Raw genomic sequence first — 15872 nt, 5'->3', positions numbered from 1 at the left:
AAGCTCACTCACATCATACCTACAAATCACAAACTTCTGTGGTAAAAATAATTTTGGGTTTCAAAACATAATCTACTAATCACATACCAGTATTTCTTACAAAGCCTATCATTCATCATTCACTTCAAAATATCAGTTTATATGCTGTTGTGCAACTGCAGTGCAAGTAAACACTCTCAAATCATCTAGAACTGAGGTACGGAAAGGGTTCACCAAGTGTTTCCAGGTAGTCCTGTAGCTCCCTCTCAGTCTTTACACAATCGTCTAACACACTGTACGCCATTTCAGGGCAAATGTACTTGTTTCATTATACTACGACACGGCCTATTACAATTTCAAATTTTAAAAAAACAAATATCTGCCTGATCCAACGTCATCCGCTACTCCACGCCCTTCATTCACACAACACAATCTACCTCTTGCTACTTACATTACGTTTTCACTTGTCATTATGGCTCAGCAATAGCCGAGCACTACGAAAAATACCTTATAGACTCATTTAATGTTCCCCTCCACTGAAATCTTTAGTAAAAGGCGAAAGATTTATTCGTTTTGAAGGGAAACCAGAGTGCCGATCAACGCTTTTTTTTTTTTTTTTACTTTATTGTTATTTTAAAACCTGTACAACTCAGGTAGGCTGGCAGCGGCACACTACGCCGCTCTTCAGCCATAGCGTTTTACAAGAGTATAAAACATGGTGAATGACAAAGAACAAAGTGACGGGCAAAAGAGAGAGGTCACAGAGACATAAAAAACACGGAGTCGTTCACATGTGACGATAACAACACGGAAAACACGTCGGCACGGCGCACAAAGCACTGATGAGTCCGATGGCACAAGTGAACGTAGGAGTGGGACGGCGGACACCAAAAACACTATACGACGTCACACACACGAGACACAAAAGGCGACGATCTCCGGCGCGCGAATGTTCACTATACGTGTGCGAGTCCGGGGACCTGCCAAGAGAGGAGGAGGAGGAAGGGGAGTGGGAGAGCGAGAGGGGAGAGCAGAGATGCCACGGGCAGGGGAGATAGGGGGGAGGGAGGAAGGGGGAGAGGAAGCCCGGGGGAAGAGGGGGAAGGGAGGGGACAGGGAGACGGAAAAAGAAGGGAAAAGAAGAGAAGGGAGGGAGGGTGCCGAAAGGAAAGGACACGGGAAGTGGGGGGCGGGGCAGGGTCAAAATTGATAGGAGGGGTAGATGGAGGGGACGAGGACATCATCAGGGAGAGGGAGCTGGCGGAAGCCACCTTGGGAGAGGGTATGGAGGGTGGAGAGATGGAGACCGGGTGGGACGTGGGAATACAGGCGCGGCAGCGGGCGAAGGTGGGAGAGGATCGGGGAAAGGAGTGGGTGAGGAGGATCAAGTTTACGTGAGGTGTACAGGATACGTATCCTTGCAAGAAAAAGGAGGAGGTGGGGGAAGGGGATGAGATCATACAGGATCCGCGTGGGGGAGGGGAGACGGATGCGATAGGCAAGGCGGAGAGCATGGCGTTCAAGGATTTGGAGGGATTTATAAAAGGTAGGGGGGGGCGGAGATCCACGCTGGATGGGCGTAACAAAGGATAGGGCGGATGAGGGATTTATAGGTGTGGAGGATTGTGGAGGGGTCCAGACCCCACGTGCGGCCGGAAAGGAGCTTGAGGAGACGGAGTCGGGAACGTGCCTTGGCTTGGATCGTCTGGAGATGGGGAGTCCAGGAGAGGCGACGGTCGAGGGTGACGCCAAGGTACTTAAGGGTGGGAGTGAGGGCGATAGGACGGCCATAGACGGTGAGATAGAAATCAAGGAGGCGGAAGGAAGGGGTGGTTTTGCCTACAATGATCGCCTGGGTTTTGGAGGGATTGACCTTGAGCAACCACTGGTTACACCAAGCGGTGAACCGGTCTAGATGGGATTGGAGAAGGCGTTGGGAGCGTTGCAGGGTGGGGGCAAGGGCGAGGAAGGCGGTGTCATCGGCAAACTGGAGGAGGTGGACGGGGGGCGACGGCGGCGGCATGTCCGCCGTGTACAAAAGGTACAGAAGGGGGGAGAGGACGGAGCCTTGGGGCACACCGGCGGAGGGGAAAAAGGTGTAGGAATCGGTGTTATGGATGGTGACATAGGAAGGACGGCGGGAGAGAAAGGAACCGATCAGACGGACGTAGTTAATGGGAAGGGCAAAGGTTTGGAGCTTGAAGAGGAGACCGGAATGCCAGACGCGGTCATAAGCGCGTTCGAGGTCAAGTGAGAGGAAGATGGCGGAGCGACGGGAATTAAGCTGTTCGGAAAGGAGATGAGTGAGGTGAAGGAGAAGATCGTCGGAAGAGAAGGATGGCCGAAAGCCACACTGGGTGACGGGAAGGAGGCGGTGCTGGCGGAGATGCTGGTGGATGCGGCGGGTGAGGATAGATTCTAGGACCTTGCTGAAGACCGAGGTAAGGCTGATGGGACGGTAGGAGGAGACGGCGGACGGCGGTTTGCCAGGTTTAAGGAACATGAGGATACGGGAGGTTTTCCACAGGTCGGGGTAGTAACCGGTGGACAGGACTACATTGTAGAGCCTGGCCAGGGTGGAGAGGAAAGAGACAGGAGCTTCACGAAGGTGACGGTAGGTGGCACGATCGTGACCAGGAGCGGTGTTGCGTTTTGTGCGGAGGGTAGCAATGAGATCCTGTGTAGTGATAGGGGCATTGAGTTCCGTGTGTGTAATGTTGTCCAAGTACTGGAAGCCAGGAGCGAGGGGAGGGGAAGAGGTGTCAGTTCGATCGCGGATATCCGGGAAGAGGGAGTAATCGAACTGGGGATCATCGGGGACGGAAAATACATCGGAGAGGTAGGAGGCAAAGTGATTGGCCTTACTAAGGGAGTCAGGGAAAGGGTGATCATCATGGAGAAGAGGATAATAGGGGGAGGGTTTAGTTCCGGTAAGGCGACGGAAGGCCGACCAGAACTTGGACGAGTTGATTGGTAGGGTTGCATTTAAACGGGTGCATGTCTGTCGCCAGTCCCGGCGTTTCTTAGCCGCGAGCAAATTACGAACGTGTCGCTGGAGTTGCCGGTGGCGTCGTAGTGTGTCCGGGTCACGCGTGCGGAGGAAGGCACGGTAGAGACGACGGGATTCACGGAGGAGGAGAACGGCCTGTGGGGGTAAGGTAGGACGGTGGGGGTGGATGGCGACAGTAGGAACGTAGGCCTCCACGGCCTCAGACAAGGTCCGCTGGAGAAAGGAGGCGGCATGGGTGACATCGTCAGGGTGGTGGTAGGTGAGAGGGTGGCTATCGACCTGGGTGGAAAGGGTATCCCGGTAGGCATTCCAGTCGGCTCGGGAATAGTCGTGGACATACTTAGGGGGAGGGTCAGTACGAGGGTCGGGGCGAGGGCGACGACCGTCTGAAACGGTGAGGAGGACAGGGAGATGGTCGCTACCAATAGGCTCCAGGACATCCACCGTTATGCGGCCAAGGAGGTTGGGGGAGGAGAGGATAACATCAGAAGTGGAGTTGGATTCAGGACGGGTATGCCGGGGGATGGGGACGAGGTCACCTTGAAGGGTGGAGAGGAACCGATGCCATCGCCGTAACTGGGCAGCGGAACGACTATGGATGTTGAGGTCGGCGGCGATCACGTAGGAGGAAAAGGTACGATCGACGTGGGAGAGGAAGTCGAAGGGAATAGGAGCGTTGGGGCGGACATAGATGGTGGCGCAGGTAACGGTAAGGCCGGGGAAGAAGAGACTAAGGATCAGGTGTTCGGTGGGGTCAGGAAGGAGAGGTTGGAGCCGAACGGGGATCTGGCGGTGGTGACCAATGGCAAATCCACCACGTGCAATCGGGAGGGGATTATCGGAGCGGTGGAGGAGGTAGGGCGAAGTGTGGACTGTGTGGTGGGGTTGCAGGAAGGTTTCATTGAGGAGGAAGGCATCCACGCGGTGGGTGGCAAGGGTGTGCAGGAACAGGTTTTTGTTGGCGGGAAGGGAGCGGATGTTGTTGAAAAGGATACGTTGCTGTCGCGCCATGACTGGGATTTAAACGAGGGTGTCAAGACGGGAGAAGGTGAAATGGGCCTGGTTGTTGGAGTAGGTGGCGTACACCTTGAGTTGGAAGATGGAACGGGCAGCAAGGGAGATCTGCTGGAGGGTGTGAGGGCGCTGAAAGGGATGAACATTCTGGTGGACGATGGTGAGGAACCTGATGATGTCCTCAGCGGTGGGTGGGGGACGAAGGGAATTGCCAGGAGGGGTGGGGGCGTCCAGAGGACGGACAGGTACGGTGAGTTCACGAGTGGTTGGAGGGGGTTGGGCTTTACACTTTTGGGAGTAGGTGGGATGAGGGAGATTGCAGGTATTACAGGAGGGAGGGGATTGGAGGTTAGGGCACTGCCGGAGGAAGTGCGCCTGCCGACAATGCGGGCAGGTGGGGGCCTCGCGGCACTCAGCTGTGGGGTGCGCATTATAGCGCAGACACCTCTGGCAGCGCAGGGATTGAGGAGGGGAACGGGAAGGGTCGACCTTGTACCGCTGGTGGAAGAGGAGGGCACCCTCCTTCAGGAGACGGTCAATGGAGGGGGCGTCCTCAGAGAAAACCCGCATAAGGCGGGTGGGGCCGGCCGAGTTGAAAATGCGGCGGACCGCCCGCACCTCCAGCGTGGGATGGGCCTGGAGCTCCGCCAACACCTCCTCCTCCGTGATCGACGGACTGAGCCGCGTGATCACGGCGGTGAGGGTCGGCGGGCGACGAGGGGGTTGGGGTTGGCGGGTAGGAGATGGAGAAGGAGCAGGGGTAAGGGAGGCGTTGGGACCAAAACGGTTGATGGGGAGACGGGAGAGGATGTCAGTATGGAGGGTTGGGCTGGGGGAGGAGGTGAGATCAGAATCTCGGCGAGGAGTGAGGAGGGAGATGGGGGCACCAGGACAATGCTGGCGAAGGAAGAGGGTGAGGTTCCGGGCTTCAAGGAGAGAGGGATCAGGACGGGAGAGGAGGTAGCGGTAGGAGGAAGGGGGAGAGGAGGAGGATGAGGGGGCAGGGACAGGCGGGGAGACTTCCATGGCATCATGGGTGGGGGAAGGAGGACGAGGCGCAGCCTTTTTGGAAGCAGAGGAAGCAGGGGTGCCACCGGGGCGCTTGACGGCGGTGGAGGAGGTGTGGGGGATGGGAACAAAGGGAATGTGGCGGGGAGGGGTAGGTCCCGGGGCCGGAGTCGGCGCCGGAGATGGTGACGGTGACGGTGAAGGCGACGGCGACGATGACGATGACGGTGGCGGTGGCGGTGGCAGTGGCGGCGGAGGTGACGGGGAGAGCTGGGCGTGGGCAGTGGCCCGACGGGCCATCACCCGAGCTCGGGCTGCAGTGACAGGCTGGGGGAGTGGGGGGAAGGGATCAGAACGAGAGGAGCGGGAGGAAGAAGCGGGAGAGGGGGCGACAAAAATAGAGGGTGAAGGGAGAGTGAGGAGAGGTGGAATGGAAGGAGGGGGGTGGGACTGGGCACACCAAGTTATAGTGGTGGAGGCGGCGGAAGGGGAGGTATAGACAATGGCGGTGGTGGTAGTAGTGACAGTGGTGGTGGGGGTGGACATGACGGGAGAGAGAAACAAGAACGAACAGAACGAAGAGGAGAGGACAGAAACTGGGGACAGACAAAGACGAAGACGGATGAAGACGAAGACGGCCGTAGACCAGGGTCAGGACGGCGGCACCGGACGGCGGCGGCGAGCCCCGGCAGGCGGCGGCGGCGGCGGCGGCGGCGAGCCCCGGCAGGCGGCGGCGGCGAGCCCCGGCAGGCGGCGGCGGCGAGCCCCGGCAGGCGGCGGCGGCGGCGAGCACCGGCAGGCGCCGACCAGGCGGCGACGGCTGCGGCGGCTGCAAGGACCGGAAGGCGGTGACCAAGCGGCGGCGGCGGTGACGGCAAGCAGACGACACGGCAGGGAACTTCCACGTCGAAGGCGCACCCTGAGAGTAGCCCAGGCAGTGAAACTCTTCGATGAAGAAGAGAGGGAATCCAACCCTCGAATGATGCCGATCAACGTTTTTTTTTTTTTTTTTTTTTTTCTTTATTGTTATTTTCAAGCCCGTACAAACAGGCAGGCTGTCAGCAGCATGGTACGCCGCTCTTCAGCCGTACAGGAGATAAAGATAGAACAGAAAGAATACACAAATGTGACATAACGGTGGGTAATAAAACAGTAGACACATAAAGACAAACACGGAGGCGTTCACACTTGACGAAAATTCACTACAAACTGTTGTCACGATGCACTAACACTGAAGATGGCGATGGCACAGGTGAACGATGGAGTATGACGGGAACACTGAACACGAAACACGACGGCACTCACGAGACACTGATGGCGATGATCTCCGGCGCGCGAATGTCCACTCAGCGTGTACGAGTCCGGGGACCTGCCAAGAGAGGAGATGGAGGAGGAGGAAGGGGAAATGGGAGAGGGGAGAGCAGAGATGCCATGGGCAATGGGGTGAGGGGGAGGGAGGAAGGGGGAGTGAAGCCCGGAGGAAAGGGTAAGAGGGAGGGGGGAAAGGAAAGAGAAGGAAAGGGAAAAGGGGGGGGAGGGAGGGTGCCTGAAGGAAAGGACACAGGAGGGGGGGGAGGATCAAAGTTGATAGGAGGGGTAGATGCAGGGGAGGAGGACATCATCAGGGAGGGGGAGCTGGCGGAAGCCACCTTGGGAGAGGGTAAGGAGTGTGGAGAGATGGAGACCGGGTGGGACATGGCAGTACAGGCGCGGCAACGGGCGGGGGTGGGAGAGGACCGGGGAGACGAGCGGGTGAGGTGGATCGAGTTTACGGGAGGTGTATAGGATTCGTATCCTTTCGAGGAAGAGGAGGAGGTGGGGGAAGGGGATAAGGTCATACAGGATCCGCGTGGGGGAAGGGAGACGGATGCGATAGGCAAGGCGGAGAGCATGGCGTTCAAGGATTTGGAGGGATTTATAAAAGGAAGGGGGGGCGGAGATCCAGGCGGGATGGGCGTAACAGAGGAGAGGGCGGATGAGGGACTTATAAATGTGGAGGATGGTGGAGGGGTCCAGACCCCACGTTCGGCCGGAAAGGAGTTTGAGGAGACGGAGTCGGGAACGTGCCTTGGCTTGGATCGTCTGGAGATGGGGAGTCCAGGAGAGGCGACGGTCGAGGGTGACGCCAAGGTACTTAAGGGTGGGGGTGAGAGCGATGGGACGGCCATAAACGGTGAGATAGAAATCAAGGAGGCGGAAGGAGGGAGTGGTTTTGCCCACAATGATCGCCTGGGTTTTGGAAGGATTGACCTTGAGCAACCACTGGTTGCACCAAGCGGTGAACCGGTCAAGATGGGATTGGAGAAGGCGTTGAGAGCGTTGCAGGGTGGGGGCAAGGGCAAGGAACGCGGTGTCATCGGCAAACTGGAGAAGGTGGACGGGGGGTGACGGCGGCGGCATATCCGCCATGTACAAAAGGTACAGAAGGGGGGAGAGGACAGAGCCTTGGGGCACACCGGCGGAGGGGAAAAAGGTGTAGGAATCGGTATTATGGATGGTGACATGGGAAGGACGGCGGGAGAGAAAGGAACCGATCAGACGAACGTAGTTAATGGGAAGGGCGAAGGTTTGGAGCTTGAAGAGGAGACCGGAATGCCATACGCGGTCATATGCGCGTTCGAGGTCAAGAGAGAGGAAGATGGCGGAGCGACGGGAATTGAGCTGTTCGGAAAGGAGATGAGTGAGGTGAAGGAGAAGATCGTCGGAAGAGAAGGACGGCCGAAAGCCACACTGGGTAACGGGGAGGAGGCGGTGCTGGTGGAGATGCTGGTGGATGCGGCGGGTGAGGATAGATTCCAGGACCTTGCTGAAGACCGAGGTAAGGCTGATGGGACGGTAGGAGGAGACGGCGGACGGCGGTTTGCCAGGTTTGAGGAACATGAGGATACGGGAGGTTTTCCACAGGTCGGGGTAGTAACCGGTGGACAGGACTACATTGTAGAGCCTGGCCAGGGTGGAGAGAAAAGAGACAGGAGCTTCACGAAGGTGACGGTAGGTAACACGATCGTGACCAGGAGCGGTGTTGCGTTTGGTGCGGAGTGTATTGATGAGATCCTGTGTGGTGATGGGGGCATTAAGGTCCGTGTGTGGAATGTTGTCCAAGTACTGGAAACCAGGAGCGAGGGGAGGGACAGAGGTGTCAGTTCGATCGCGGATATCTGGGAAGAGGGAGTAATCGAACTGGGGATCATCAGGGATGGAAAACACATCGGACAGGTAGGAGGCAAAGTGATTGGCCTTACTAAGGGCGTCAGGGAAGGGGTGATCATCGTGGAGAAGAGGATAGTAGGGGGAGGGTTTAGTTCCGGTAAGGCGACGGAAGGCGGTCCAGAACTTGGACGAGTTCATAGGGAGGGTAGCATTTAAACAGGTGCATGTCTGTCGCCAGTCCCGGCGTTTCTTGGCCGCGAGCAAATTTCGAATGTGTCGCTGTAGTTGCCGGTGGCGTCGTAGGGTGTCCGGGTCACGCGTGCGGAGGAAGGCACGGTAGAGACGACGGGATTCACGGAGGAGGAGGACGGCCTGTGGTGGTAAGGTAGGACGGTGGGGGTGGATGGCAACAGTAGGGACGTGGGCCTCCACGGCCTCAGACAAGGTCTGCTGGAGAAAGGAGGCGGCATGGGTGACATCATCGGGACGGCGGTAGGCGAGAGGGTGGCTATCGACCTGAGTGGAGAGGGTATCCCGGTAGGCATTCCAGTTGGCACGGGAATAGTCATGGATGTACATAGGGGGAGGGTCATGACGAGGGTCGGGGCGGGGGCGACGGCCGTCTGAAACGGTGAGGAGGACAGGGAGATGGTCGCTACCAATAGGCTCCAGGACATCCACCGTAATGCGACCAAGGAGGTTGGGGGAGGAGAGGATAACATCGGGAGTGGAGTTGGATTCGGGACGGGTGTGCTGGGGGATGGGGATGAGGTCGCCTTGAAGGGAGGAGAGGAACCGACGCCACCGCCGTAACTGGGCAGCGGAGCGACTATGGATGTTGAGGTCGGCAGCGATCACATAGGAGGAGAAGGTACGGTCGATGTGGGAGAGGAAGTCGAAAGGAAGAGGGGCGTTGGGGCGGACATAGATGGTGGCACAGGTAATGGTAAGGCCGGGGAAGAAGAGACTAAGGATCAGGTGTTCGGTGGGGTCGGGAAGGAGAGGCTGGAGCCGAACGGGGATCTGGCGGTGGTGGCCAATGGCAACTCCGCCACGCGCAACTGGGAGGGGATTATCGGAGCGGTGGAGGAGATAGGGGGAGGTGTGGATGGAGTGGTGGGGTTGGAGGAAGGTTTCATTGAGGAGGAAGGCATCCACACGGTGGGTAGCAAGGGTGTGCAGGAAGAGGTTCTTGTTGGCGGGAAGGGAGCGGATATTGTTGAAAAGGATACGATGCTGTTGCGCCATGATAAGGACTTATACGAGGGTGTCAAGGCGGGAGAAGGTGAAATGGGCCTGGTTATTGGAAAAGGTGGCGTACATTTTAAGGTGGAATATGGAACGGGCGGCGAGGGAGATCTGTTGTAAGGTGTGGGGGCGCTGAAAGGGATGGACGTTTTGGAGGACAATGGTGAGGAACCTGATGATGTCCTCAGCAGTGGGAGGGGGACGAAGGGAATTGCCAGGAGGGGTGGGGGCGTCCAGGGGACGGACAGGTACGGTGAGTTCAGGAGTGGTGGGAGGGGGTCGGGCTTTACACTTTTGGGAGTAGGTGGGGTGGGGGAGGCTGCAGGTATTACAGGAGGGAGGGGATTGGAGGTTGGGGCACTGCCGGAGGAAGTGCGCTTGCCGACAATGCGGGCAGGTGGGGGCCTCGCGGCACTCTGCTGTTGGATGTGCATTGTAGCGCAGACATCTCTGGCAGCGCAGGGATTGAGGGGGGGAACGGGAGGGGTCGACCTTGAACCGCTGATTGAAGATGTGGGCACCCTCCTTCAGTAGACGGTCAATGGAGGGGGCGTCCTCAGAGAAAACCCGCATAAGGCGGGTGGGGCCGGTCGCGTTGAAAATGCGGCGGACTGCCCGCACCTCCAGGGTGGGATGGGCCTTCAGCTCCGCCAGCACCTCCTCCTCCGTGATCGACGGGCTAAGCCGAGTGATCACGGCGGTGAGGGTCGGCGGGCGACGCGGGGGTTGGGGTTGGCGGGTAGGAGATGGGGAGGGAGCAGGGGTGAGGGTGGCGTGAGGACCAAAACGGGTGATGGGGAGGCGGGAGAGGATGTCAGTATGGAGGGTCGGGCTGGGGGAGGAGATAAGAACAGAATCCCGTCTGGGAGTAAGGAGAGAGATGGGGGCGCCAGGGAAATGTTGGCGGAGGAGGAGGGAGAGATTCCGGGCCTCGAGGAAGGAAGGATTGGGACGGGACAGGAGATATTTGTAGAGACCGGGTGGGGAGGAGGAGGAGGAGGGAGCGGGGCCTGGTGGGGAGACGTCCATGGCATTTTGGGGTGGGGATGGGGGGCGGGGTGGAGCCTTTTTAGGAGCAGAGGAAGTGGAGGCGCCACTAGGGCGTTTGACAGCGGCAGATGGGCGGGTGGTGACATGAGGGACGGGAACGATGGGGAGGTGGCGAAAAGGGACAGGTCCCGGCACGGACGCAGCAGTCGGCGCCGGAGATAGTGACTGTGACGGTGCAGGCGAATGTGGCAGTGATGGTGATGGGGACGATGATGACGGTGGTGGCGGTGGCGGTGGCGATGGCGACGGGGAGAGCTGGGCGTGGGCAGTGGCCCGACGGGCCACCACCCTAGCCGGAGCTGCAGTGACAGGCTGGGGGAGTGGGGGGAAAGGATCAGAACGAGAGGAAGAGGCGGGAGAGGGGGCGACAAAGAGCGAGGGCGAAGGGATAGTGAGGAGGGGAGGGATGGAAGGAGGGGGGTGGGACTGGGCACACCAAGTGATAGTGGTGGAGGCGGCGGAAGGGGACGTATACACGATGGCGGTGGTGGTAGTAGTGACAGTGGTGGTGGGGGCGGACATGACGACAAGAAGAAGAAAGAAAAACACAGCACTAAAAGGACAGGACACACACTGGGAGACGACGGACGGCGACGGCGACGGCGACAGGCAGGGACGCTGCTGCCGCGGACGGGGCCGCGGCGGCGACGGCTGCGGCTGCTGCTGCTGCTGCTGCTGCCACCGGAGGGCTGGCTGGCTGGCTGGCTGGCTGGCTGGCTGGCTGGCTGGCTGGCTGCGGGACCACTGCTGCAGGCCGGGACCGGGAACTGCTGCTGCTGCTGCTGCTGCTGCTGCTGCTGGCTGGCTGGCACCTGTAACCCCTAGCACTTCGATTAGCGCGAAAAGGGCACTATCGAAGGGCGGTAACCTTGCGGTGTACCGCCGGAGATGCCAGAGTGCCGATCAACGCCCTCACTTCAATACTTATGGCTGCTTCTCTATTACTTCTCCGCGAGAACGCGGAAAATTCTTTCCGTCTTGTCTACTTCTCTACCGTCAACAGACTTCCAGTGTCATGCAAGCACACACCCCAAACTAACTGTCAACGCTGAAACACGTGTCTGCCAAATGTCGTCGCTATTACTCTTTAGTTAACTATTTTCATCATTTCTGTCACCATTCAAGCTGCTTCATTACCTCACCTGCCGACAGATGGCAGCACGCCTAATTCCTGTCGGCGACTCACCGTCCGACATACAACGTCCGACACACAACTGCCCGCACTGCTCTGCATCTAACACTAATCTCTCTCCTCCCTACCACATTCGTTCACTGAAAAAAACTGACAACTAGACAGTTCTTTGTACGCAAAACTAGGCAACATCAGACGCAACGTGTATGTAGATGTATGGTGCAAGGGAAATATCCCCCTACTCCCACACATCTAATTAATACTAGTTGACAACAGAAATAAAATTTCTGTCGATAGTATTCGAACAAGTCTTATTCATTTGCCAATTTCATGCATTCCTTCTTGCAGATAACAGTGCCTTGCAAATCGCTCAATTCATGTTTGCTAGCCAAACGTGCTCCTCCTAAATGTTTCGTACATCATGCATTAGTGGTGATTATCAACACTGTGTTGTGTGTCAGCTTTTTATCGTCATCAATTGCACTCTTCTTGTGTTGCTCACTCAGTCTTGTAACTCAAAAGTACGTCGTTGTCATCCAAGCCTAGCACTTGGAGCAGGCCAAATCAAATGGCTCGTCCCCGTGACACTCGAGAAACTTCCACAAGGCTTTCATGACATGTCGCAATCAAAGTCCTTCCACAACCTGCAGCGACATTTCTGCAACGACGCGGGTCCCGATACCAAAGGTATGACTTACGCTTCTGATCTATATAATAAAACCACCACTCGGAAAGCGCTATTCCCTTCCCACATCCCTCAGAATGTGGTGAACGATCATCGATTACAACCAAGATGCGATGAATCTCGATCGCAAGCCTCACGCTCAGGGAGAGTGCTACCACTCATCATCGTGGTTACGTCTACTCCAGCTTTGAACTAGAGAGAGTTGAAGACATACTACAGAAATGATCCTGTGAAGTATGATCTTGCTTGCAAGCTATCACCGCTCGCTACTTATGCCACGAGACCGTCAACACGCCCTACGAGAATACGACACACTCTTCACATTTCGCGATTTACAAGCTCCGACATTCTGCAAAGAACCTACTTCTACTCTTACTTGGCCGCCATGATCTCGCTCAGCTATTTTGTGCGCTACCAGTGCTTCTTGCGTTCCGAAATGAGAGACCATTGCCTCAGGCGAGACTGTATGTAAACACCGCTTGCACCTCCGGCCGCTAGATGGCGGCCTGGGGCACATACAGTAGCATTCTACGGCGCAAGCAGACACGCCAAATAGCCACTGAAAGAGAAACACACAAGAGGGCATTCATAGGACTCTTGTGCTTTCTTTAAAACCGCCTCTCTCTTCGAAATTTTTCGCACAGCACTAGCTCATTCACCTCACTCTAACAGTGCGAACTCTTGTCGATATTTGGCCTCTTTCATGCATACTTCCTCTTTCGTTTCACTTTGCGTCTTACTTGATACCCGCCCTTGGAGCTGCTGACATACAATACTCGCAACAAATGTGTTTCTCTCTGTATCTCTTTTCGCCTATCACGAGTATTGCTTTTCCTCACATGGCAATTATGAAAACACCCACAGCTGAACAAACACTTCAATTCAGCGCCACGTCCATACTATCAATCATACACCAGTAATTTCACAGCTACTTGCTCCACTAATACATTTCTTATGTCTACTGTTAAACAGATGAAGAATCAAAGTATACAACAAGTCTCTATGAACATCACTGTCAGGACATTTTACAGACCTACGCATACCATGCCAATCTGTATGCTTCAACTATGATGGCCCATGTGCTATGAATACAGAAATTTCTCATAAAATAACAAATAATTTTACAACTATACAACTACTCCGACAAGCTCCTTACTAAAATGCTACATGTTTAGCAATCCCCCCATCATCTCAGAATAATCCCAAGCAGTGCTTTCATCCCATGAGCACTTCTTTGCAAGCAAAACCACAAACTACTTTTTATACTAGCTTCCTTGTCACAGTGAACAGGAAACTAATGCTAGTGCCTCAGTTTACTAAAAAGCTTTTTTCGCTTGCAACATATAAACTACCAACTTGAACCTCACACACACACACACACACACACACACATACAGAAAACTTAATTCCACAGAAATTTAGGAGTAACAGTGGTTACCTCACATTTTCATACATACTCAAATAGCTACTTCTGTGCACTTCACACAATGTTCTCATCGTGTTCCACCAGAGAACACAGTTATCACTATGCATGGATTCTGGTAAAAGAGCATTAAAAAAACAAACAGCCTGATCAAAGTGATTATCTGCACATCCTCTGCCAATATCATGTCACTCTATACCCGAGGGAAACTAGAATGCAGGGAAAGGAGCTTTGTTGTGAGCACTGTGTTGGTATTTCATCATTTACTGACCAAAGTCTTCTCAAGCCAAGTATGCACCAGCTCTGTGTATGGCTGGGTCAATCAAGAGCCCCTATCAATTTTACTTAAAAGACAAGCAGCATCAACAACTCACAGGAGGCACTGAACATTTTTACCATTATCTGCACCACCTTCCACTGATTTACTGAAGAAGAAACTGCAAAGTCTGCCCAATTTTGTACACAAGTAATCTTGAAAACATTGGAGTCAACAGCAGATACATAGTTTCCAAGACTGTAGCTAGGAACAACCCTTCAATTTCAAGATTTATCTCTCACTGAGACACACCATACCCAAACTACACCTAGCAGGAAATTACTACTTACTTCATTTCTAGCTATTTATGTCATATTCAACAACTGTCTCTTTCTCACCTAAATCTTCTACACAACTGAGTACACTGTTATGAACAAACACATTATGGCAACAAGCCAGTGTCACTAATATCCACTCTATTGAAAACCATTTAAATACTCATCCTGCCCAACTAACCACCATCTTCGGCCCAAAGCTCACTCACATCATACCTACAAATCACAAACTTCTGTGGTAAAAATAATTTTGGGTTTCAAAACATAATCTACTAATCACATACCAGTATTTCTTACAAAGCCTATCATTCATCATTCACTTCAAAATATCAGTTTATATGCTGTTGTGCAACTGCAGTGCAAGTAAACACTCTCAAATCATCTAGAACTGAGGTACGGAAAGGGTTCACCAAGTGTTTCCAGGTAGTCCTGTAGCTCCCTCTCTGTCTTTACACAATCGTCTAACACACTGTACGCCATTTCAGGGCAAATGTACTTGTTTCATTATACTACGACACGGCCTATTACAATTTCAAATTTTAAAAAAACAAATATCTGCCTGATCCAACGTCATCCGCTACTCCACGCCCTTCATTCACACAACACAATCTACCTCTTGCTACTTACATTACGTTTTCACTTGTGATTATGGCTCAGCAATAGCCGAGCACTACGAAAAATACCTTATAGACTCATTTAATGTTCCCCTCCACGGAAATCTTTAGTAGAGGTGGCAAAAAATAACGTAACTGATAGAAATAACCGGTTACTGAGAAGTAACGGTTACTGCGATAACCGTTCCTCTGATTCTGGCAGTTATTTCAATAACTGTTAAGTGTCAACAGTGCCTCGCGCCATCTGTTGACCGAAGATCGTACTGCGCATTTGGAAGGCGTTCTATAGACCATGGGAATAACTGTGAGACTGCGCGCCATCTGTTGATAAGAACTGTGTACTATTTCGTGGGCCTTCGTTACTTTTAGCATAAACAATTAAATAAAGTTAATGTCCGAGCCGTGGCTGATAGGAGCTGCAGTACAGGCATTAACAAGTACGGTCGTTCCCTTAAGCCACCGCCTTACGTGTTAATTTAGATTGGACGGGTAGTACAAGGAAGGTTACTAAGGAATTCGAGCGACTATGGAAATAACTGTCAGAGCCGGTATTCTCCTCTGGCAGTTATCGTTATTGGCTCGTAGTTCTAGTTCTCTGGTAGTTATCGGGCTGCCACCACAGATAACCTGGAAGCTGGTAACGGAGTAACTGTGTGTCTAGACGTTCCTGACTCGGTGACTCCAGTTAAAGGTCGTAGTTCCAGGTGATATTTCCAGAGAGGATAGTAACTGGAGCGAACAAATATTTTCGTACTGCTACGGAAATAGCCGCTGGCCATCGCGAATGACAAATAACATGTCAGAAAGTATAACATAATACAGTGGAATATAATAATTATTATCCTCATCATTTGTCAGGAGATTGTCAAAATACGTGAATATATCACAGTAACTGCTAATATTTACAGAATTGGTACACTGACAGAATAAAACACAGTTACGTACTTTTAATAAATTTATCGTACACA

General features: G+C 54.1%; 2 non-coding genes across 2 annotated transcripts; both read right to left on the bottom strand.

Moving 5' to 3' along the window:
• Positions 1–453: 453 nt before the first annotated feature.
• On the bottom strand, positions 454–572 carry LOC124608692. Its single transcript, XR_006979297.1, has one exon. It is a non-coding gene; the product is annotated as a U5 spliceosomal RNA (small nuclear RNA).
• An 11741-nt stretch (positions 573–12313) lies between these two features.
• On the bottom strand, positions 12314–12520 carry LOC124608485. The gene has a single exon (XR_006979119.1). It is a non-coding gene; the product is annotated as a small nucleolar RNA U3 (small nucleolar RNA).
• Positions 12521–15872: the final 3352 nt, after the last annotated feature.

The sequence above is a fragment of the Schistocerca americana genome, chromosome 3, assembly GCF_021461395.2.
Source record: "Schistocerca americana isolate TAMUIC-IGC-003095 chromosome 3, iqSchAmer2.1, whole genome shotgun sequence".
Classification (NCBI taxonomy): Eukaryota; Metazoa; Arthropoda; class Insecta; order Orthoptera; family Acrididae; genus Schistocerca; species Schistocerca americana.
Note: the sequence above shows the minus strand (reverse complement) of the source record. Positions and strands in the feature narration are given on the sequence as shown.